Source organism: Phalacrocorax carbo, chromosome Z, assembly GCF_963921805.1.
Source record: "Phalacrocorax carbo chromosome Z, bPhaCar2.1, whole genome shotgun sequence".
In the NCBI taxonomy this organism is placed as follows: Eukaryota; Metazoa; Chordata; class Aves; order Suliformes; family Phalacrocoracidae; genus Phalacrocorax; species Phalacrocorax carbo.
Window position 1 is genome coordinate 14,125,209 of NC_087548.1, and position 25,039 is coordinate 14,150,247.

A 25,039-nucleotide genomic window follows, 5' to 3' on the forward strand; every position below is an offset into this window, starting at 1 on the left:
TCCCTCAGCCTTTCCTCATAAGGGAGATGCTCCAGTCTCCTGACTATCTTCATAGCTCTCTGCTGGACTTGCTCAAGCAGTTCCCTGTCCTTCTTAAAGTGGGGGTCCCAGAACTGGACACAGTACTCCAAATGTGGCTTCACTAGGGCAAAGTAGAGGGGGAGGATAACCTCCCTCGACCTGCTGGCCACACTCCTTTTCATGGAGCCAAGGATACCCTTGGCCTCTTGCCCACAAGGGCACGGTGCTGGCTCAGGGTCACCTTGCTGTCCACCAGCACTCCCAGGGCCCTGTCAACAGAGACGCTTTCCAGTAGTTCAGCCCCGAGCCGTTGCTGGTGCATGGGGTTGTTCCTCCCCAGGTGCAGGACCTTACACTTGCTTTTGCTAAATTTCATGAGGTTGCCCTGGGCCCAGCTCTCCAGCCTGTCCAGGTCTCATTGGATGGTAGCACAGCCTTCTGGTGTATCAGCCACTCCTCCCAGTTCTGGATCTTCAGCAAACCTGCTGAGGCTTCACTCTATCCCTTTGTCCAGGTCATTGATGAATATGTTGAACAGGACTGGACCCAGCACAGACCCCTGGGGTACACCACTAGTGACAGGCCTCCATCCAGACTCTGCCCTGCTGATCACGACCCTCTGAGCTCTGCCGTTCAGCCAGTTCTCTGTCCACCTCACTGTCACTCATCTAACCCACAATTCCTAAGCATACCTATAAGGATGATATGGGAGACAGTGTCGAAAGACTTGTTGAAATCCAGGTAAACAGCATCCACTGCTCTCCCTTCGTCAACCCAGCCACTCACGCCATCATAGAAGGCTATCAATTGGTTCAAACATTATGTCCCCTTGGTGAATCCATGTTGACTCCTTCTTATAACCTTCTTTTCCTCTACCTGTCTTGACATGACCTCTAGAATTGTTCCATTACGTTTCCAGGGATGGAGGTGAGGCTGACTGGCCTATACTTTCCTGGGTCCTCTTTTTTGCCCTTTTTGAAAGCTGGAGTGACATTGGCTACCCTCCACTCCTCAGGCACCTCTCCTGCCCTCCACGACCTTTCAAAGATGATGGAGAGTGGCTCAGCCACAGCATCCGCCAGCTCCCTCAGCACTCATGGGTGCATCCCACTGGGGCCCATGGATTTGTGAGGATCCAGTTTGCCTAGGTGACCTCTGACCCACCTGTCCTCAAGCAAGGGCAAGTCCTCCTTTCTCCAGATTTTCTCTTCCACCTCTGGGGGCTGGGATGCCTGAGGGCCAGCCTGAGTATTAAAGACTGAAGCAAAGAAGGCATTCAGTAGCTCTGCCTTCTCTGCATCCTTGTCACCAGAGCACCCCCCTCCTTCAGCAGTGGGCCCACAGTTTCCCCAGTCTTTCTTTTACTACTAATGTATTTGAAGAAGCCCTTCTTGTTATCCTTGACATCCCTTGCCAGATTTAGTTCCAAGTGGGACTTGGCCTTCCTCCTTGCATCTCTGCATACCCTGACAACACCCCTAGATTCATCCCAAGCGGCCAGTCCACTTTTCCTCGTACTGTAAACCTCCTTCTTCCATTTAAGTTTTTCTGAAGGTCTTTGCTCATCCATGCACGTCTCCTGGCTCCTTTGCTTGGCTTCTCATTCACACAGAAGCACTGATCTTGAGCTTCGAGATCTGCTATGGCAATCTAAAGTCTACATATTTGTAGTGAATATTGTTGATTTCTGTTCACAGCCTACAGGAGGATTTACTCTGAGAGACATAACCACGTGATTATATTGTCTTGGTAAACAAACAGAACAGCTTATGAGTCACCTGCATGTTCAAAAAGATACAGCTAATACGCTGTATCTTTGTTTTGAACATATAGCTTGCAAAGAAGCAGCTGGCCATGAAGTATAAGCAAAGCAGAGTATAAGCAGCCTTGATGGATATTAAATTTGCTTAAAATTTTGGAAGCATTTAATAATGCTTCAGTCTCAGAGCTGTAGTTTCAGGATGCCGAATAGTAACTTTAATTTTTCTTGAAAAATTGTTGCAGAAAAATACCTGGAAACTGAAGTCATTCCAGTGGGTGGAAACTAATGTTTGTTTTTTTTTTTCTCAAAATGGGATAATAGCAGCTGCAACCACTTCCTTAATATTTAGGCTAAGCTAGAGAATGGCAATGACAACTGAATTGGTGAGTTTATAGTCTAGAGTTTCATTTTCCAGCTTAAAGGTAGGCAGAGTATTCTCCAGCTACTGTCCTGATTCCAGCAAGAAAAAGATAACCATCAAGATCAAACAACAGGTGACATTAGTTGACCTCACAAAAGGCTCATAAACAGAGTTTAAACTAGGACAGAGGAGTGACGCTATTTAAAAACTTCCTCCAGTCCATAAGTACACATGAAATACCTCTAATCAAACTACTGAACTTCCCTGTAGCCTTGTCACAGCAAAAAAAGCACACTAACTCTACCACCAGCACCTTTGCCATGTAGCAGGAATACATAGGCACTGTCATCTTGCAAAGATCAGTGTTAACCTTGGGGTTTTTTTTCTTCTTTTTCAAAAACTACATGAGGCTTCTGGAAGGAGGGGAGAGAGAAACACCATAGTCTAAGGTACCAGCTACAGAACGATAACACCCAAATATTTATCTTGTTCTTTGCTCATGCAGCTGTCATTATGTTTAATGCATCAGCACAGGTCAGGAAATAACCTTTCAGATGACAACAAACTGACTCAAGCTGAAAAAAGCAAGATTAAAGTGATGTTTGGGAAGGAAACAACACATCAAAGAATTGTCCTTGATGATGATTCCACTTGTTCTTGTAGACATTTAACCCACAACTGTGCAAAAACTTCACAATACTCTTCCTAACAAGTCTGAATGCCTGACTTTATTTTACTTTCTGACTTGCTAGGAAACTTTGTTCAGAGTGCAGGCCTGGATGCAGCAGCCCATGTGTTTGCCACACTTTCTGCAGGACTGTTTTACTGCATCAAACTGTCGTGTTGACTCTTAGGTTCATATATGATATGGCTCATGACCTGTGACTTTGGCTGCTTTGCGAACCCCTCATTTGTACTGTCCTCAAGCTGACAGCTGGTACCTAGGTCACTTATAATGTCAGTTCAAGCTTTTGGTTCTAATTTCAGCAACAACTTAATAGATCAAGTCCTAGATCTTGAATTGTGGGGTCTCAGCCATTGCAACAACTACTTTTTTTAAAGCAATGCAGACAACAAAACTGAGGAGGAAGCTCATGAGATTGGGAGCAAATGGTCGGTGGCAATCTGATTGGAAGAAACCCCCCAAAACATCAGGCAATCAGGTTTGATAGTGTTCACAAAATATGCTAAAATCTTCATTTGTATGAAATTTTTAATTTCATTTCATTTGTATGAAATATTTGGTACAAATATACAAATTATATACAAATATAAAAGGAAGGACTTTGAGGGAAGTGTAAAAAGCTTTATTAAAGGGGTCTTGCTGATGGAGAAGTTTGTTAGAAAAGTTTATAGGTGGGTCACCTTTCCTCCAGGTTTATGACTGAATGCTTTTCTTAATTTTTCTCTCTGCGTTGGTTACTCATCATAAATCCCATTCTCATTGTTCAAACATACTTCTTGTTCTAAATAATTTGCTTTATTTTCACACCTGTCAACCTAGCCTGCCTCAGTTTACTTCACATTCCCAGTAGAATTGCTAGTGGTACTCATTTTTTTGTGCTGACAGCTAGTTTAATAATTTTTCTAATTGTTTAAAATGTTCTTCATTTTATGAGTTTTCCTTCAATGGTTATTGTTTTTAAAAGTACTTACATAAATTGCAAGTTTTTAACCAGTAAAACAAGAAACTTTAACATATTTATTTCTAAGTTTTGAAGGGAAAAGTTAAAAAGAAACAAATTGTTATTTAGGACTACTCCAGTAGAGATTTTTCATCTTCCAGATATTTAGAAATGGATCTGAATTGAAATATCATATCGAAACACTCAGAAAGTTGGGCAATGCAGCAGTTCCAATTTGTATTACAACAAATGCCCAATTCTTGTCTGTGGCTAAAGTGTGGATAGACTTAGAAAAAATTGCATGAGAGGGAATTCTCTGGATGCTTTAGAAACAAAAGTATATATTTTTTTTCCCTTTTAGTGAAAACATAAGATAAATTATTTAGCAAGTCATAGGTTGAGGGAATCTGGACCTTACAGAACCCTGTGGAAGACAATGTAGTTTTATAAGGGATCTGTTTGGAGATCAAATTCTGCATTTAGTTATTTGCACAGGTGAATATAAATGAGGCCATGAATTTAAGGCCAGAATTTGGCTTGCAGAACATTATTATTCTTGATGAGTCACAAGAAAGAACTTAGCTTGACCTTTATATCAGGTTGCATTTGAAGGGGTAATATTTAGAGAAGCTATCTTTTTGCATAAGCCTTATACGTGATTCTGAGCCAAACTAAGCATAAATGTATAAAACTGTGTCAAAGATCAAGAGGCAATCAGACTAACAGGGTTTTTTTGACACATAGACTAAAAAGAAACTAAGACTACTTTAAGATTAATTAATTTCTTTGAAATTTGATAGAAATCACCTCCCAGACTGTGCCATATTCATGTTTCACTCATTGCCTTAGTGTAAAGGCACCAAACCTGACTTAGTTCTTCCTATATCATGCTACTCTGAAGCAGAAAAGTGAAGGCATAACATAATTCAGTTTAATAATACTTCTCCCTTCCCAAATGTACTAATTTCTGTAGTCAACTGTGTAATAAGAGACTTGGCTCCGTTCCCAGGTTTGCTGGCAGCCTATGCCATAGCAAAAAGCATATATAATGATGCCGTGGATACCCTACAAACCTCCCACAAAGAACTTGTGCCCTGCAGTGACTGAATTCCCTAACACATGAAATTCAGGGCTTAAGAGGTAAAGAGGGGGTAAATGCCTCTGTGCAGTGTCTCTACTTAATCAGCAGAATGACCCTGAGACAATTTTACTTAAAGAGCTTTGTTAAATTTCGATAATTTTGTTTATATCCACAAGAAAAACTGAAGAAATCATTAGAAAGCTGAAAACCACCTAATGGTACAGAATGTTCTTCTCAGAGCACGAGACCCTCATGAACAGGCACAGATACAAACTCAAACTGTTTCCCTCTACCCTATTACTGAGCAGCTATCTCAGGTAAGCTTGTATACCTCTGTTTTGGAAAGTTACGTGGTATCCTACAATTCATATTTCTTCATATTGGACCTGAGAGGTGAGAAAGCATTTTTAAAAGTTGCAAAGGAACAAAAATTCCATCAAACTGATGGAGTGGGGATTGCTTTCAGACATCTAAAAGGTAGGTCTGAAAAAGCATTTAGGAGTCTAGCATGTATCTGAAGTATATAAACTGAATGAACTATCTACAACTCCTAGTTCCCTAATTCAACAGAAGGACCACAGGCACTTATTTACCACCAGTGAAGTTACTTAGTCATGTAGAATATTGCTGCTTCACAAACCCTGAGATGTTTTTGATTAGTATCGCCTAAATGACACTCAGCAGTTTGTGCACACCTGAATTTCCCCAAGTAGGTTATCCCATGTGCAGGTTTTATGAGTGACCTTTTCACAAGGCGAGGCAGAGAGCATAGCTCCGGCATACTCATGCAACTCACCCATGGCAACTCCAGCCACCTTAACTGAAAACAGGCAACTGATAAAGGTGTTTCTGCCACCATTTTGTACAGTAAACCTTTAGGTCAAAACACTCATTCAGGAATGGCAGCTGGTGGTTCAGCAGTGCTCTGCATGTACTGCAAATTTCCCATGAGAACCAGAATTTGTGGTGCCACTACTTGCTGAAAGGCAAATTAATTTTCTTCTAAATGCATTAACAATTCCAGGGAATGCAGTCAATAGCAATAAGTTATTTATGGACATTTCCAGGATACATAGTATACCACTGAGCCTAAGACTCCCAATTCTTGCACAAATGCTCACATGACTAGGCTACTACAAAAAGTGTGGCACTACCAGGATCTCCTGCCATCTCTTGAAAGACTAGAGTGACAAGGATCCCTCACCGAATGGAAAAGTGAAGGATGGCTCTGACGCTGTTACCCCATTCTCATACAAGCATCTGGTGTAGTGTTGCAGATGGTGCCTAAATCAAGAAGCAAGGTGGCTTTTAAGACACCTGCTCCTGTTTGTTAGTGCAGATGTCCCCTTCTTCTGCGTACTGGCTTCTGTGAATGCTGTTATCAAGCACAGTGGTTTTGCCATACTCTGCAATTTTAGACTTGACTGTCTTATTCCACTTAATTCCACTTCAACCATAGGGTAACTGGTAACTGAATAAATCTGAGGTCCAGCAGTCACCACTAACTTTTGGTTTAAGATTTTTGGCTTGTGGTGGTGGAATATTCCTTCAGTTGCCTTTTGCAGGTAAGTGTGCTATTCTGGATGACTGGGGCCCATTAGCTGTGCTGATGTGGGTGTAGAGAAACACATATAAACTTATCTAAATGCTGTAAGCCTTTGACGTTAAATATAGGTCTGAAAGTCAGACCTATAGAGCACCGATGAGCACTACAGAAGTCCACAAAATAGTGCTTTCTAACAGGAAATAGTGAAAGAATGGACTTTCTGCAACAGCAGTTATATATAATTCAGCTGAAAACAAGAAGATAACACCAGGAAAATGAAAAGTGAAGTGAAAACAGTGAAACTTTTTAATCAAGAAGATATAGAGATTGGTTACGTTTTCAGGAGTCCAAGGCAAATGTGAATACCTTATTTACACATCAAAGAATAGATAAAATTTATCTAGAGAAATTAAATGCTCCATTTGAAAGAACATCTGTATTGGGTTTTCATGGCAAGGTTTTGGTACCAGGGGGTCGGGGCTACAGAGGTGGCTTCTGTTAGAAGCTGCTAGAAGCCTCCCCTTTGTCCGATCGAGCCAGTGCCAGCCAGCTCCAAGATGGATCTGCCGACGGCCAAGGCCGAGCCCTTCAGCAATGGTGGTGGTGCCTCTGTGGTAGCATATATAAGAAGGGGGAAAAGTTTCTGTGCAACTGCAGCTGGAGACAGGAGTGAGAATATGTGAGAGGAATACCTCTGCAGACACTGTGGTCACTGAAGAAGGAGGAGGAGGAGGAGATGCTCCAGGTGCCAGAGCAGAGATTCCCCTGCAGCCTGTGGTGAAGACCATGGTGAGGCAGGCTGTCCCCCTGCAGCTCACAGAGGTTAGTGGTGGAGCAGATATCCACCTGTAGCCCATGGGGGACCCCACACCGGAGCAGGTGGATGCCCAAAGGAGGCTGTGACCCTGTGGGAAGCCCATGCTGGAGCAGGCTCCTGGCAGGACCTGCAGCCCTGTGGAGAGAGGAGCCCCCACTGGGGCAGGTTTGCTGGCAGGACGTGTGACCCCGCGGGGGACCCACGCTGGAGCAGTCTGTTCCTAAGGGACTGTTCCCTGTGGGAGGGACCCATGCTGGAGCAGTTTGTGAAGAACTGTGGCCTGTGGGAAGGACCCATGTTGGACAAGTTGATGGAGGACTGTCTCCCATGGGAGAAACCCCATGCTGGAGCAGGGGAAGGGGAATAGTGTGAGGACTCCTCCCCCGAGGAGGAAGGAAGGAGTGGCAGTCATGTGATGAACTGACTGCAAGCCCCATTCCCCATCCCCCCTGCACTGCTGGTTGGAGGAGGTAGATAATTTGCGTTAGTAAAGTTGAGCCTGGGAAGAACACAGGGATGAGGGGAAGGTGTTTAAGATGTGTCTTAATTTCTCATTAGCCTACTCTGATCTGATTGGTAATAAATTAAATTAACTTCCCAAAGTCAAGTCTGTCTTGCCTGTGGCAGTAACTAGTGATGAACTCTCCCTGTCCTTCTCTCAACCCATGAGCCTTTCATTATATTTTCTCTCCCCTGTCCAGCTGAGGAGGGAATTGATAGAATTACTTTGGTGGGCACCTGGCGTCCAGCCAGGGTCAACCCACCACAACACCTCATAATATATTCCTTTTTAGGAGTAACTGTTGAGAGCCTAAACATTCCTTTCTGTGGGGCTAATATGCTTAATTCTTTAAACATGTTTTAGACCAGCTATGATTCTGCTGCAAATGTGAACTCAGCTGTGGGTGGTAAATGGTAGAGGTATTTTCAGTTTATTTGAAATATTTGACACTTTTTGTTTGCCTTGGGCTTCAACCCCCCATAAGTGAGTGAAATGGATGATCTTAGGGTTACTGACTCATATTTCCTGTCCTCATGATAATAAAGCAGAGTAAGAACAAATATGAAGAAATTAAGAAACAACTTGGGACCAATTATAAGTTGGGGTGCCTTCAAGATAAACAATGATGTTCAAAAATAAATACTTTTATTTCATTTTGGAGTTTGACTGCAGGATGATATTGAGTGAAATCTTTCTCCTTAAACTTAGCAGCTAATAGGAAGGCAGCAGCTGGAATATTTTTAAATAAGTACTTTTAAAGAAATACAGACTCTTTCATCCTTGGGAAAAAGACAAGTGGCTGAGTGAGTGGGTAAAATACAGGAAATTGAATTGCTATAGGGATTATGAAGCCTGCATTATGAATCTGCTTTTCCTACAGAAAGACAGACTGCAGTTCAAACTATAAGATACCATTCATTGTAAGAATTTGCCAAACGTCTCAGAAAGGACTGCAGAGCAGCCACATCTATAGAAAAGTGACCGTTGCTTTTCCACTTCTGCTGCCATCAACATTTATCTTCCCGTGTGGACTCCACATCAAAGCTAACAAGGTGATGTGCCTGATTTACTGTGCTCTGGTAAAGCAATCCTCTCTTTCACTACCTATATTGGTTTCCCTGCAATAAATTCAGGAGACCTTGGGAGGGCATTAGAGGGAAGACTGGATGGAGGATGTTTCTAAATGCCCTTTTGCTAGGGATGCTCCAGAACACCCCTCATCATCTGTTGCTTAGGTTTGTTGGTGTTGAAGCAGAATAAGAACATAGATATTCATAGTTATTCATAGATACTTTTTCATCCTACAATCATTCCTGCAAAGTTGGATCAACTTGATTTCTATTCCGCTGTCATTTCTTACTGTTGTTTTTAGCATTTGTTGCATCTGTCATATATGGTAAAATCACAAAAGTGTTGGCTGGAAGAAACTGTGAAGGTCATCCAGTCCACTGTTTCACCTGGAGCAGGACTTTAGCTAATATAAGATGAAACTGGCAATTGTTTTGTATGGTGAAGTGCTGAAAACCTCCCAGGATAGAGATTCCACCTCCTCTTTGAGTAAGCTGTTGCAGTACTGTAATGCCCTCCTAGTGAAGAAGTTTTTCTAATGTCCAGTCTGAACCTATCAAACATTAGCTTCTGGCTGACAGCTTTGTTTTGCAATCTGCCACTATATGCAAGGGTTCAGCCCCATTGCCTCTGTAACTCCTTCAAGTAGTTAAAGGCAGAAATTTTTTAATCTTAATTTTGGAGATCAGAATGAATAGATAATTTATTCTCTCTGGAATAGCAAATGAAAAATGTTCCTGTGATTTAACAATCCTACTTGCAGGTCCCTATGACATTTTGCTACATGTCACATCTTCTCCAAGAGGGGCTACTTCACCTATGCTGTGAGCCTAGTGACAAGAAAAGATGATTTGAAGTGAAATATTCTGTCATATGATCCCAGGAACAAGGATTTGAGACTGAAGAGTTATGACAGATTTGTAGTTCCTATTGAATATGTAAGTACAAAATGCATTTTCAGAGTATGGACTGTTCTCAGTGATGCAACCAAATATGACTTTACAGACCTGGGTGAAGCAATAAGGTATTGTGACATATTAGATCAGTAGTGCATGGCAATACAATATCTGCAGCTGATAATAATTTCCTCTGTGATGCACTCTCTGGTTATTCCCACTCAGGGCAATTGTCATGGTTTAACCCCTGCTGGAAACTCAGTGCCACACAGCCACTTGTTCACTCCCCCACAGTGGGATGAGGGAAAGAATCAGAAGAGTAATGGTGAGAAAACTCATGGATTCAGATAAAAACTGTTTAACAGATAAAGCAAAAGCTGTGCACGCAAGCAAAGCAAAACAAGGAATTCATTCACTCCTTCCCATGGGCAGGCAGATTTTTAGAGCCAACTCCAGGAGAGCAGGGCTCCATCACATGTAACAGTTACTTGGGAAGACAAACACCATCACTCTGAATGTTGTCTCCTTCCTTCTTCCTCCAGCCTTTATATGATGAGCATGACGTCATATGGTGTGGAATATCCCTTGGGTCAGTTGGGGTCAGCTGTCCCTGCTGTGTCCCCTCCCAGCTCCTTGTGCACCCCCAGCCGCTTGCTGGTGGGGTGGGGTGGGAGGCAGAAAAGGCCTTGACTCTGTGTAAGCCCTGCTTAGCAACAGCTAAAACATCCCTGTAATATGCACACTGTTTCCAGCACAAATCCAAAACGCTGCCCCATACTGGCTACTATGAAGAAAATTAACAGTATTCTAGCCAAAACCAGCACAGCAATGGAACAGAATCATATCAGCTTCCACCCCACCAAGGGTAGATACACTGACTATCAACTCAAACTGCAGAGTATGTAATTCTTCCTAACACTTTTTGGAAAGGGGTTTTTGTTATAACACTGGGTGATGAGAGAATCGCAGCTTGAGGTGAAAGGTTCTGTGTTTTGAACATTGTTCCAGCTATATATATGTTGTTTATGTTTGCAAATTTTCAAACGAATAATCTTTAAGAAGGCATATTAAGGGCTGTAAGACATTACTGCAGTAGGGCCCATATACTGAACGTCATCAATGTGTACTCCAGGGAACTGTCATCTCCTCTTTACAAACCCATTAGACAGCGTCCACCTGCTAACACTGGCTCCTCAGAGATGTAAGGGAACAGCTGACTCACTGAAAGGTCTATCCAACAAAACCCTAGCTGCATGCACTGCATACAACAGACATCCTTCTGGGGCTAACCATAAACTCTGTATCTTGTGGGCTGTGATATTTGAATTATGTTTATTCTGCTGCTCTCTCAGCCAATCTAGTATGTGCTCTTCACCAGACAATGGCTGATAACCCTCTTCCCCCAGAAACTATGATCCTACAAAGAAATGAAAACATAATGAGAATTCATTCATGTCAGGTTTTCTATGAGGATAACAAAGGCACAGGACAAAAAGACTTTTCCTACTTCAGCTTTAAAACATTTTTTCCAGTTTTAGTGGGAGAGAATTCAGCAACTGTCAAGTGAAGCAGACAGAATCCTTAGTGCCAAAGCGAAGTGCCTGTGTTCTCAAGATCTTAACACTCCTGAAGGGAGATGTGGAATAAGTCTTCTGGAGATGTCAGCAAGACCACAAATAGCTTGAGAAGAATTAAGTAAATTTTTAAACTAATAGACTACAGGTGGCCTGTGGAAAGACCCCCAGTACACAAGGAATATGTGTTTGGCTTATACAAGAAGCCCTGCAGCTGTGTTTTTAATATAAGCTGAAGTCTGGGATGTAACAAGATTTAGTTAGATGGCACGTAAAATGGAATGATAGCAGTTATAGCATATAATTATATTATTAATTCAGCAAACCTAGCTGCATTAGAAACTTTTTTCCCACCAACCTGTTAATGCTCTATGAGTAATGTATATCGAAACACATAATTCATATCTACATTATAGGAAAAGGCTGATCTGAAATAGAGGTAGGATCAGATACCAAAATCAAGAAAAATCACAGATAATTTCAATCTCTGATTCCTAATTTTCAGAAGTTAAGCAGATTTGAAACAGCGTTACAAAGGCTGAACATAATCAGTGTATTTAGTACAAACTGTCATATTTGATTCCCGTCTTCAGGAACAACTAACACAAGTAAGGATTTCAAGTTTGGCAACTGTGTGCCCTGTATTCATCCCCACAGGCCCCAGAAGGATAATTCTTAAACCTACAAACTGTCTCATACGGCCTTTTTTTTTTTTTTCCTGAAAGACTCTCCAATTACTTAGTGCTGTGCTGGGAGTACCTGGGGAAATAGTAAAAGGAAATACAACTGAGAGCCACTGTGGTTTGAATCCTCTCCAGATACTTTGAAAATATTTTGGCAAAAACAAGATTTTAAGTAAAACTGTTTCCTTTGGTAGCATACCCAGAACTGCAGGTTTTACATTTTTGTACTTAGCATGGAAGGCCAAAAAAAAAAAACCCAACCCTTGTGTGAGAAGGGTGTACACGTGGTAGTAATATTGGTGGGGGGGAGAGAGAGAGAAAGGGGGGGAAATTTGAACAAGATGCAGAAAGAAGACAAAGAGAGAACATATTACAAATATCTATCTTCTATTGAGAAAATGAACTACACAGTGCTGTGAGAAGGAAAATCCCTTGACTACCTTACACTTTTAAGTAGTGACAGGAGCAGTATGATGTTTTGTTCATCAAAGGATGACTGTGATAAAAGAGAAACAAACCATGATTTCTTTTTTTGGTGTTTTATTGTCAAGCAGTGTCAATGAGGGAGCTCTTGAAAGGACAAGGATAAGTTGGATTTCTTTTTCTTACAGGAGATTCCTTAGGGTACTTCTGATTACTTTTTCTCTCTGAAGTTTTTAGTGAGAGTAGAAAGAAGTGCCATGAAATACTTTCTAAATGCATTGTCCGTACAGAGTATTCTAGGCATCTAGATAATTAGGAGACCTAAGAATATTTAAATGAATGAAATGAAACATTAATGCCTTTACCCTTCAGGACTGCTTACTTCCTTTAGATCTTTGTGTTTGTTTGGCTGCCATGGATTACAAACTGGTTGGCTGCATGAACAAATTCTAAGTTTCTTACATCTGTAGTTTCATTGCTGTCCTGCTCTGTACACTTCACTTACACGTAACATAATGATTGGCATCCAAGAGAACAGTGCTAAGTCACCGTTATTGTTCACTATAAGTTAATTAGCCAGATAAGCATAATGCAGATGCTTCTCTTCAATTGTTCTGTTCCAAATAAAAAAATTAAAAGTGCTTGCCACAGCCTTCAGACAGATATATATTTAAGTGTTTCTCCCCATTTTTGCTATATTTGTGAGAGCTTCTTTTCAAGGCTGAATTACTGTTTTCCCTTTAGAAGTGTTCGCTTTACCATAGCGGCCCAAACTCTTTCTGCTTTGGATGGAAATGTCGTGAATTAACCCCTGTTCACATCACAGCTTTTCTTCAGCAGGATACTTTTTCTGTCCTGAAGCCATTTGTTACTGGGAAGGACTCAAAGAGGCCATTCTTATAAAAATAGCTGTAGGATGGAAATCAGCTTCAGTGGGATTACACAAGTGCTTACTTATAGTTTTGCAAACTGGAGTGATGTGGAAGTATTGTACTGGGACAAGTTAATAAGCATGTGAAGTGTGAGTTTAGAAGTAGTCAGAAGACAAGGCTGCAACTCAGGAAGACTAAAAGGAAGAAAGGGGAAGTAATGAGATGATGAGGCTTGGAGGGAATTGAGTATATTTGGGAAGTAAGTCTTTGAAAAGGTTGTGTTAAGCAGGAGGCAGGAGGATCACACTGGTACAAGGCTCTAAAAGATAGTGATGGAGCTGACTTCTGATATTTGAAAAGAAAGGCAAGAACGTATTTCTTTAATGAATGTACTTGAACTCATAGGTTTGATTTTCATTTGAACAAAGAGTTTGGATTGATTCTTACTTAGCTGAACCAGACAGAACTAATATGAAATGAAATTTAAGAGGCTCTTTTCAGGGGGAGAAAAATCTGCTAACATGGAACAATGTATAGTGTCCAGTAACTGGCAACTTGCCTCTTTCCTGTACCACGCTAAATCTTTTTTCTCAGAGGCTGAGCTTCATTGTTCTCTGTACCTTGTTGAATTCCTTAGTTATTACACGCTGAAATCTAGTATGTTTAACCATGTCTGTGTAGCCTATTTTTAACAATTCTTTAATACGGCATGTTTATAAACAACTCTTTCTGCTATTTGACCCTCTTCAACTTAAGTGCCTATTTTTTTCGTCTTTTCTTTTGTGTACAGTTTGTTTACCCAGGAAACCTGAACTTGCTGTTAGGCACAAACCGTGTAGTGGGGGATATTAACCTCACATAAGTGACAGTACACTAACATCTAATAGAGCCATGCCAGTTAAGAGTCCAGACTCCTGTTTTGATAATCAGTGGAAGGAAGGAGGTTTCTCATGTAACTGTTCTTTGAGGGCTACCTTAAGTGAAACTGTATGAACACCTTCTTCAGGTGTTTAAATTTAAATCCTCTTATACTAGCTGTCTTTCAAGAGATTATAAAATAGCCTGCAACTTTGAGCTGCTGTTCTGTTTTCTGAGATGTTTAGACGTGGACTGAGACAAGTTGATTTTCGTAACAAGTACCTGGAAAAAAAAATTGTGGCAATTTGGTAGAGCAACTCAGGAAAGAGCCCTAGTTCAAACAGAGAAGAGTTAATTTGTGAGAAAATGCTGTGTTTTCTCATATCCAGTACATGTGGGTCAGTTGTTCCATAAACGATGAGTGTATTCCATTAAAGTGTTATGCCAGGAAGCTTTAATTTCTACACCTAATTCTTTCATGATTTGAAGCCAATTTTTTAAATGTTCATGTACTGTCTTCAAAAACAAAGCCTCGATGGAGAAATTCCCTGGATTATTTCTGTAGTGGTCTGTACTAGTGGTTTGCAGCCTGCCATGGAGAACTGAGGGAATTCTTCCTGGAATTCCTTGAAAATCTGTTTTTCAGTCAGTTGCATAACTATTCTGAAATTAACTGAGACGTAAAGCTCTTGTTGTTGTAGTTTAGATTAACTGCCTGTTTGGAGGTGTCCTAGAGGTACTTGTAGCTATCACTTAGAGCAACAATCAGTGTGTCCATTCAGACTTTGGGCTGTGCTAGACTGGACTCCTTTTCCACAATGGTATTAGACTTTGAAAGTGTGGGTCGTGTCCCCAGTGATGTTCGCAAAAGATCACCATGGTCACAGCACATAGGATGTTATCCTCAGCTCACTACCAGACAGAGCATTCACTAGATCTGTATTCTTTTCCAAGCCACAGCTGGTTTACTGTCATGACTTTTTTCTTTCTGTCCTCTTTGCTTTTATCCCTTACCTTTTTTATCAAGATATTGGGCCCAAAATTCACCTCTGTATGTATATACCTGCATGTATGAAGCTCTGCTTTTACCTTCCATATTCTGGCAAATGAGCTCAGCTGATGCAAACTTTTCAATCATGGGCAATTTGAACATCCTTTCTGTTGAAGCTCTTCAGCATCAGGCAATATCCTGAGATCGGTGGCCTTCAACTCCCACAGGCTGGCAGGTATTCTACTTCAGAGAAAAGCTGAACTCACATTCACCCTCAGACATCTTTCTAATCCCATAGAATGAGGAAAGAGAGCAATACACATCATCCTGTACGACACCCTTTTTCTACTTATTTTCTCTTCTCTGCTTGCTTCTCTTTTGCTTGTATCCATCATCCCTGTAATCCTAGACTCCCTGCCTCCTGCTGCCCTGCTGACAGAGGGCTCTTTGCTCTTTCCTCTTTTCCTCTGAGGTGGTCTGCAATACTGTCAGTCTCTGTCATGTGAGGAATGACAGATATGAAGCAGCTCAGACAAGGTCATCTTCCCTTCAGTTTCCAGGCTTCCTATGACATACCTGTATCTCTGACAGTGATGGGTGACTGTCATTCACACCTTTACAAAGCACAACCAGGACTGTGTTGATATCCCAGTTATTTAATAGCACTGACACCAGTCACAAGGTAATTGTGGATTGACTGCAACTGCAGGAAGTTTAATAGGGCACAGGCATCCTAACTGAAGATAAAAGGAGGTATCTGGTATACTTAGAGATCTTGAGGATGTGCAGTTCATATACATTTTGCTTCCTAACCTCACTCTGTTCTGTACTACTGTTCTATAGCTTATTAATTAGATTGTGGACTGAGAGAAAAGGTGGGCAATGGATAGCACTCCAGTATAGGCGCAATCTCTGGATGCAGGATCAGTGTACTCTGTCAGGTGCTAATAAGTGTAACTTTATCAGTAGTAGAAAAAAATTCTCATTTATGTGTATTTGACAGACTGTCATGCATATGTGTGAACTGCATGTCCCAGATAATTCCTGTTATTGGTCAGTAGCCTTTTTTCTCCCAGGCAATTTTGTTAAGGATAATTAACATTTAGAGAGAAAGATATTTGCATTCTGGTGATACTTCTGCCTTTCTTTTTTCCTTTGGACATAAAAATGCATTGAGTCAACGTGACATTCATAGACACTCTTATTGTAGGGTATTTATTCTTTTGTGTCAACTCAGTTTTTCCTTATATCAATGGTATTGTTGTGATGTTCTTCTGCTGAATTAGCATTTCATGTACTAGATTAGTTAATAAATGGCACATAGAGATTCAAGATGAAGATGCCCTAATTAATGTTGATTTAATCTCTGATAGTTTCACTATTTAAAAAGTATCTTGTTTTACATTTTAAAGTACTCTAGACAAACAAGATTATTTTAATTTCTCTCAAAATCACTTGGATATAGACATGGATTGGTAGGTGCAATGAAAAATATTAGGCATCCTTTTACATCATAGTGTTCAAATGCAGATTCTTTATCAGTCAAGGTAGAGGGAGAAGCTGACACAGAGACATCTACCGGTAATGCAGGAGAGTAGTATTGAATACAAGTGCTCATTTAGCCTTCCTGGGAGGCTTCTTGCACTGAACTCACCCTTTTTGTCTTGATTAATGTATTTGATTTGATTCATGGTGCTCTTATCTCCCTATGCTAGAAGCATAGGTCTTAAATCAATAAAAAGTCATATGAAAATTGAACCAGTCTTCAACATGACGTCTTGAAATAACTTTTCTTCTCTCCCTTTTAAAATAACAAAGGAAAACAAACAGCTTTTCTTGCAAGTGTTTAATCTAGAAATACTCAAGTGATTTCAAAACAAAAAGGCCAACAGTCCTAAAGTCAAGGAATTGTTTTCCCAGTAATCTATATCAACCCTGTTCTAATTATACCAGGAAACAAGCTGGAAGTTCCTGCAGAGCACATGTCAGAGCACAGACATGAAGTAGTTAACGGTGCAAGCACCTCCTCCTTGGTAACTTTATAGATAACACTTCACAGCTAGGACCAGTTTTATGAAAAAAATTGATGTTATGAAAAAGATGATTAATAAGTTTTGTGAATGTTAATAAGTAGAAAATGGAGGCTGGTAAATGAGTTAATGAGCTTCATGGCTATGAAACAATAATGCTGTCATAGCTTGAAACTTATTTGCTCTGACTCAGGCTGAAAAGGAAGTTCTTCAGACTAGGTACAGGTTTATTTTAAGGGGTGGCACCTTGGTTAATCTGAGTCATGTTCAGTCTGTGGCTGCTTAGAGTCCCTCTTGTTATGAAAAAAATCTGATTGTTCTATTGATGAAATAATACTAATTTTGATTTTCCATTTTTACAGCAGAGAAAAAAGAATTTAGGCTGGCAACTGGGAGACTGCCTGGGCCCCTTAACATGACTTGAGTGTCATCAGCAATCGCTAGCAGACACTTCTGCTCCCATCACCGCCCCTGCCCTGTCTTACTAGCTTTTCATCTTACCTATCGAAGCCCAAATGGGAAATGCAGTGTTACCCCCAGGATGTGCAGGGGAATTAGGACACTCATTAACACGTCCCAGAGTGTTGGTTTATAGATTTACTCCACCCTTTTTGTTCTTCAGCTACTTTAAATTATACTTATCTCAAGCCAAATCAAGACAAAATGCAAATTCCAGCATCACCTGTGGTATTCAAAATAGACATGGAAGAAAATCTATAGTTGATCTATATTTTTTTTTTCTAAGAAATGTCTCTCCTTCCAGCATTTGGCTGGCTGGTACCCTCCTGTCCAGCTAGTATTTAGAGTTTCAGATTGTGCACGTGCATTCCCTCTTCTTATGGAATATGCTTGTTGTCCCAGCCAGTCTTGCCTTTGCAGTGTATTACCTCTACGAATATTTAATCTTTCTCCTTGATGCTCATTCTGTTCCCTCTGTAAGTAAGACGTAGCCTGATCAGTATCCTAAAAGTGTCTTTCACTGGAACATGTGTTCTGTATCATTTTGTGTATTAGAAATGTCCATAGTACAATAATTTTAAAAGGATAATTATATTATTAATGGCCCTTTGTGGAGACCATGCACAATATTAAGTAACCTCTTGGAAGTAAAAATTTCTTTAGGTTGAGGATTTCCAAGCTCAAAGTTTAAAAATAATCCATGACCTAACTTTTTTTTCACAATGATCACTATGAACAGGATGATCAAAGGCAGCTAGGTTGGACTGCATATTAAACTTTTTTCTGGAGGAATAGAGCTGTGTAAAAGATCCTATCAGTCTGTAGAGCTGTTCAGTGAATGAGCTGGTGTAGAAGTTGTTATGAGGCAAGAGAGCTTACCTTGTCTCTAAATTTAGTGTATTAAGTCATGTTTATCTGCAATACCTTGATAAAGACATGTTCCTTAGACATTGTGTAAGCATTTTCACAAGCAAAAAAAAATTAATTGAAAGGAGAAAAAAAATGAGCAAATTGCTTTAGTGCCATCCTCAAAACCAATAGAGCACCCTAACACCAATGGCCAGTCACTGTTTGTGGTGCAACTGCTCTGTACAACGCAAAATAACTGTGAACTTGATTAATGAAGACTCACATACCAAATACAAAATGTGCAGTTGATCTACTTGTCTGCTTTTGTGCAGATATCACTCACGTTTTATGAATAGATCATGTGATCTACTAGTCAGGTGCATCTTACATGTGGGTCATCAGTCAGGAACAAAAATATCCCAGAGTGCTGCAGCTAAAAGCATGCCAACCCTGGATATCTGCCCTGGGAGAAGGTATTCAACACTACAGAGGTCTTTGGCAGATGACAGAATGCATCTACATGGAAAAATGTTAGCCCAACAAAGATAAATAGTTTTTCCTAAGTGTCTCAAAAATCAGCCAGTTCCTAGGTTAAAGGTGCAATGTTTATTTCAGTATCTGCAGCAGGTAGACCAGGGACCCCTGCCAAGATCTGCTGATTTTACTGAAAAACAGGCTGTTTTCAGTGGAGTTTGAATCAAGCATGTGTTCTTATAAACCAGGCTGGAGTGTGCTCGTGGGGTTAGTTTTCCAGATATTTTAGCCTGGAAAGGGGCTTAGAAGGGAAAAATTCTCCTCTGGTGAATCAATCCTAAAGCTGTTTTAAATTACACTTCCCAGAGGTTAATAATTTAATCTCTAGTTAACACTTTAAATAATACATCAGAGATGCAATCTTTTTGTGTGTTTTTCATAGTTCTTAAAAACCGTAAGTGTTTCCTTATAAGTATATAGTAAATTATGTCCTTTAAACAAAATTTTTAATTTAGTGTCAGAATTGCCTAACTGCATTTCCAATTAACATCATAGGTAAGTTCCAGGAAGTTGCTAATAAAGAGATTAAACCAACCGTACTAACCCCAAATCATGGGTCTTATTAACCGAAATCATACCACCTGAACACCTACACAAACACCTCAGCCCCACAGCAAATTTAGTTTTATGCCAACATAAAATCACCTACAATCCACATCTCCACTTCCTACACAAGGGAGAATTCTTACTATAAAATCCCAGAACTACTTCCAGCCTGGAACACTACTTAAACATATAGGTACAGAGACTGTACCTGCTGGATTTAGGGAAAATCAAGGTCTCTGAGGAAACATTTTTAAAAGGACGGTGATTATTGACCCATATGAACACTAGAGGAAACTCTTTTCCCACCCACACCCTTCACCCCCCCATATTTTGGAAGAGTATTTTGGAAGAGTTATGTTAACTCTCAAAGCTAAATTCTGTTGCCAAAATTTGAAAGAAAATGTTTTAACTCTTTTGTTTTGCAATCTCAGTATAGAAATGCCTCTCTTCTCTCTCTGATGTGCTGCCAATTTAGTTTTAGCTACAGTTATTACATTTTTATCCTCTTATCTTTACCTATTCATGTTTTTTCTATGTTATTTTTCAAGAAACAGTAACTCACAGCTTTAGCTAAATGACCAATTTTCTGTTATGTTTGAGAAATGGCTTGGTTTTGGCCTGGAAGCTTGTAAATAGGGATGAATTGTTTAAGAATTACCATGCTATCATGTCTGGGACAGAAAGCAGCAGTGAATGCTTATGATGAGAGTGTAGAGTGGCCTGCAGAGACTGATCTTCCCTCCAGCCTACTCTCAGCTTTCAGAAGCTAGCTAAGGAATTCCTGAGCTGAAGACTGTATTAGTGAAGTTACCTGCTATTAATTTACCTGGTCTATCTTTTCATACCTTAATTGACACAGGATTCAGACCTTCAAACAAAAGGGGTTAAGCTCTTGCTCCTTCACCTTCCAAGGACTGAGTTGAGGCTGACTAACCTGTCACTCTCCAGTTCCTCCTTCTTCCCCTTTTGAAGACAGGAATGACATTTTCTTTCTTCCATTTCTGAAGAACCTCCGCAGATCACCATGACTTTTCAAAAACTATTGAGAGTGACCTTACAATGACATTGGCCAGCTGAAAAACTCAGTGAAGTTAGAGAGGACCTCACCTGCCAGTGAGGTCTGTAGACGAGAGGATGATGAAGGTGTTTTGGCAGCAGCATTTTGGAAGGTTGGAAAGTCTGTATAATTCTGGATACAGTTCAAAAGCATGGCTGATACCAGTGCTTTGGAAACCCCCACAGGGAACCATAAGTACTGCCTCTATCTCCCTCCTTCTAGCTTACCTCTTTTTTTGCAACAAGTGGCAAAGAAACTCTGTGATCCAAATGGAAAGCTTTTCAGTGTGGAAGGGTACAACTGGAAATCAGGATACTCAAGTATGGTCAGCCAACCACTTCCTTCATGCTTGGAGTCTTTCCAGAAGTTACTGCTGTTTAGCTCACATACAATACCCAGGCACGTGAGCACTCTTAGTAGAACTGTATCTGGTTTATTTTGTAACGGTATGGACAAAGAGTGTTTACAATAGAGTCATGGGAGAATGACATCTCAGGGCAGTGCTAATCTTCCACAAATGAACCATGTGACTAACCAACTCCTAAGCCCTGATTCTCTCAGGCTATAATGTAAAAAATATTGCTTTACAAGCTTTTGCAAAATATCGTTAAATACAGAGTGACTGGAAATGTTGCCTCTCCTCTACCACCACCACCAAGAAAGAAAAAAAAGCCAGAAAAAGGAGGTAGAATCTGCAGAAATCAGCCTGAGCCTTTTTCTGTAGACGTCAGCATTATTCCATTGAGTGGTTTTGTCACACATTGTCACAAATTACAGCTGCACTGTAGGGATCTCTGAACGAATCCGTGATCTCTGAGCAAAATTTGCCCTTCCCATGCTGATTTGTGACACAGTGTAAACTATAGCCTTACTGAGCAATCGTGACCTTAATACTTTGACATTTTTCTTACCCCAGCCTCCCCCTTGAACAGCTGCTGACTGTTTTGTGTTTTCATACTAATTGTAACACTTCTGATGAGAGGCTCCAGTCTTGCTCACAGATGTGCATCAGGGGGTCAACTTAGACTTTAAGGAAGAATTTCTAATGAGAAAACAAACTTAATTTAATGTTCAATCTCTACTTACATGGACATTTCTGGAGCAAGACTTAATAACAGATGTTTTTAAAAGTCACTGGAGGCCGGTCTTCTACAACATTTTTAATGACTTCAAGTTTGATTTTAAAAATATAATTAAAGAATGAATTTAGCGAAAAAAAAAAAAAAGAAGTCAGATGAAAGGGAATTGCCTTTCAAAATTTCTTAGCTTGCAAACCAGCCTCATCCAATTCAAGGCTATATATTGAAATTTATATATTATGGCCTTATTTTCTTCTCATTAGTTTCCCTTTCCCTCTTTTTGTCTTCCTTCTCCTCCATGTAGGAGGAAGACAGAAATGAGGAGTCTATTCTGTGGCAGCAAAGCAATCCAAGACTGGACATTATGAGCCTCTTTGTGAGCTGGAGGTTCTCTGTTAGCACCAGAAGGATGCTGGGCATGCTTTTGATTACTCACTGAAGAAGGAGCCCAGCAGCTGTGTAAGACCCTGCAGCGCTGAACACCAGACCAGCTCAGACACCAGAGCTAGATTTCCCAGTTTCTCAGTTTTCCTGCTGATCTAAGAACTACTCTGTTATTTCAGCACAGTCAGTGTAGTTGACTTATATTTAAACAACATCATTTCTATTAGTGTTATCATTTTAATTCTCAGTTAATTTTTCTGTGTATATATACTAGATGGGACAAGATTGATTTATTCATGTTAATGTAAGAGTAGACCATGACCCATTTTGTTTGCAGTGTGGTTAGCTGTGGTATTCATGGCAGCTCCTCTGAATATTTTTGATGAGGTCTTTAAGTATGTGTAATACCGAAAACACATTCCCATTCAGTAGGTCTCATATAAGACGTTAAGCTGAACAGGGCAAACAGCTTCTAGAAAAATTCCATAAACATTAAGCATATTTATGCTATAGCATTAAGCTTGGTCAATTTGAACCTTACTGTATTGTGGTATAGGAGGCATCTTGTTTGCTTTTATTTACCTTCTCAGTAGTATATGTATTTTGGTTAACCACAATGGCAAAATTAGGCAAGACATTTGTGTCAACAGATCCTTCTTCTCAACAAAGTAACATTCTTAGTTTCTAGGGCAGCAGACTGGATTCTGAGTAATAAGGTGTTTATAAGTCTTGTTGTAAATCTGAAACCATAAACATGTCTACTTTTCTATTAAACCTGCTGTTGTGTTTCAGGCACAATAAGTTCTCTTTTAAATTTGATGGTAGCAAGCATGTTGATTTTCCAGTTTTGATTGCTGTTGATTAAATGGTTGCCAGCACCTCCTGCCAAGCTTTTGACCCATGTCATGCTCCCTGGTGATGTCATTAGCAGTGCCTAGAATTTCGTAGTTCATGGTACCTGCTGGTAGGCAGTAAAAGGTTTCATTCATCCCCTGTTTTGTTGCAGAGATGTTTGGGAACAGTAGTAAGAGACTGGTGCTTTCCAGAGCTGACCTCTAATGAGTCATTTTTTGATAATAGATCTGACAAAGATTTAAGCCTGGTGAAGTTTTAATTGGGACATTTATTTGCTTTTTATAATACAGGCTTTCAAATACACCTCAAACTCTGCTAACAATGAAATGATTTCTGGAACATTTCTTGCATTCTTCAGCCACTGCAGGGTACTTCCCTCCTAGTGAGGACAACAGGGTTATTCCCATGAGCAAAGCTTATTCACATTGGCAAAGTCAGCAAGCCCAATGCCCTTGGTGTATTCTTTTCCTTTTGAATATATTAAAAGTTGTATGCTGAACTATTTCTCCTGAGTGCTTCAAATAGCTATGTCTCATTTATGTGCTGTTATGAACGATACAAGATTATGGCCTTGCCTGCTGCCAGTGTGCATCTCAGTTTTCTGTGGTTCTTGAGGCTGCAGGAATCTGCTTAGCTGAAGCAGTGTTTAGGATCATTAAGGATTATTGAAATGAAAGTCATATATGCACTTTCATATTAAAAGTTTACTGTTACTTAGTTTAGTAAAGTAAGAAACAGGAAGGAAGCTTAACAATGCTTATCTTCTCTATTATTTCTATCCTCATCTCAGTGTCAACCATTAGGGTACAAATTCATGCATTTCATTAAAGGCATCACCACATGACACAGCAAACAGAATTTTTTTATTTCAAAACATGTAAATGAAGGCTGGAAGTGATCCAAGTTCCTTAATCTCAGTGGACAGCTGCAACTGCAAAACCAAAAATTAGTGTGTCCTGGAGAGGCCTCAAATATTCTTGAGTATTTTTCTAAAACTAAATCAAGGAACAACTGAACTTCAGTAATATGTTCCATCTAAAACATGGTTAAGTGCTTCTATGGTGCTTGGAAAAAATGCCTGCACTCCCAAACTCCTGGATGTTTTTCTAGTTTCTCTATAATCAGTTTCCATCCTAATTCTCATGCACCGGGCTTCACAGTTTCCTTAGGCAGTCTGAATATGGTTATCTGGCAATTTTAAGGTCTCACTTTCACATAAGACATCTTCTTAAAAACACTTGCGGAAAACTGTAGAAAATAGACTGTGAAAAATTATGTTCAGAAACAAGCAGGGCAAAGCATTAAGAGAAGAATCCTGACTGAATGTCTTATCTTCTTAAATTTTGAACTACACTGTTTTAATACGATGAATACTCGAAAGGCTTAATATATGTATGTTGTACCTGTGTACATGTATGCATAAGCGTATGCATACGTGTGTACTATAAGTGTATCACACCTCCCATTCTTTGAAATGGTGTTGAATCTCAATGTAAACTTGAACTCTTTGTGGAGATCTATTACAAAGGGTTTCTTCAGCTTGTTAGGTTTCACCAAGGGAAAATTCTCAGCAAAGGACAGGAAATGAGCATATTCCTTGTGAAGTTTGTCTGATTCTGTTCCTTTTCCAGGAGTTACAGCAGCTTTTTGGAAGGGTTTGAAAAGGTTTTCATTTGCAGGACATTTGCAAGATCATGCTTGACCAAACTGATAGCCTTCTATGATGGCGTGAGTGGCTGGGTTGATGAAGGGAGAGCAGTGGATGCTGTTTACCTGGATTTCAACAAGTCTTTCGACACTGTCTCCCATATCATCCTTATAGGTATGCTTAGGAATTGTGGGTTAGATGAGTGGCAGTGAGGTGGACAGAGAACTGGCTGAACGGCAGAGCTCAGAGGGTCGTGATCAGCAGGGCAGAGTCTGGATGGAGGCCTGTCACTAGTGGTGTTCCCCAGGGGTCTGTGCTGGGTCCAGTCCTGTTCAACATATTCATCAATGACCTGGACAAAGGGATAGAGTGAAGCCTCAGCAGGTTTGCTGAAGATCCAGAACTGGGAGGAGTGGCTGATACACCAGAAGGCTGTGCTACCATCCAATGAGACCTGGACAGGCTGGAGAGCTGGGCCCAGGGCAACCTCATGAAATTTAGCAAAAGCAAGTGTAAGG

General features: G+C 40.3%; 1 long non-coding RNA gene across 1 annotated transcript; it reads left to right on the forward strand.

Moving 5' to 3' along the window:
- The first annotated feature begins 8,394 nt into the window (after positions 1-8,394).
- LOC135310452 (uncharacterized) lies at positions 8,395-24,782 on the forward strand. Its single transcript, XR_010370516.1, has 3 exons — positions 8,395-8,767; positions 9,547-9,721; positions 24,553-24,782. It is a non-coding gene; the product is annotated as an uncharacterized LOC135310452 (long non-coding RNA).
- The last annotated feature ends 257 nt before the right edge of the window (positions 24,783-25,039 follow it).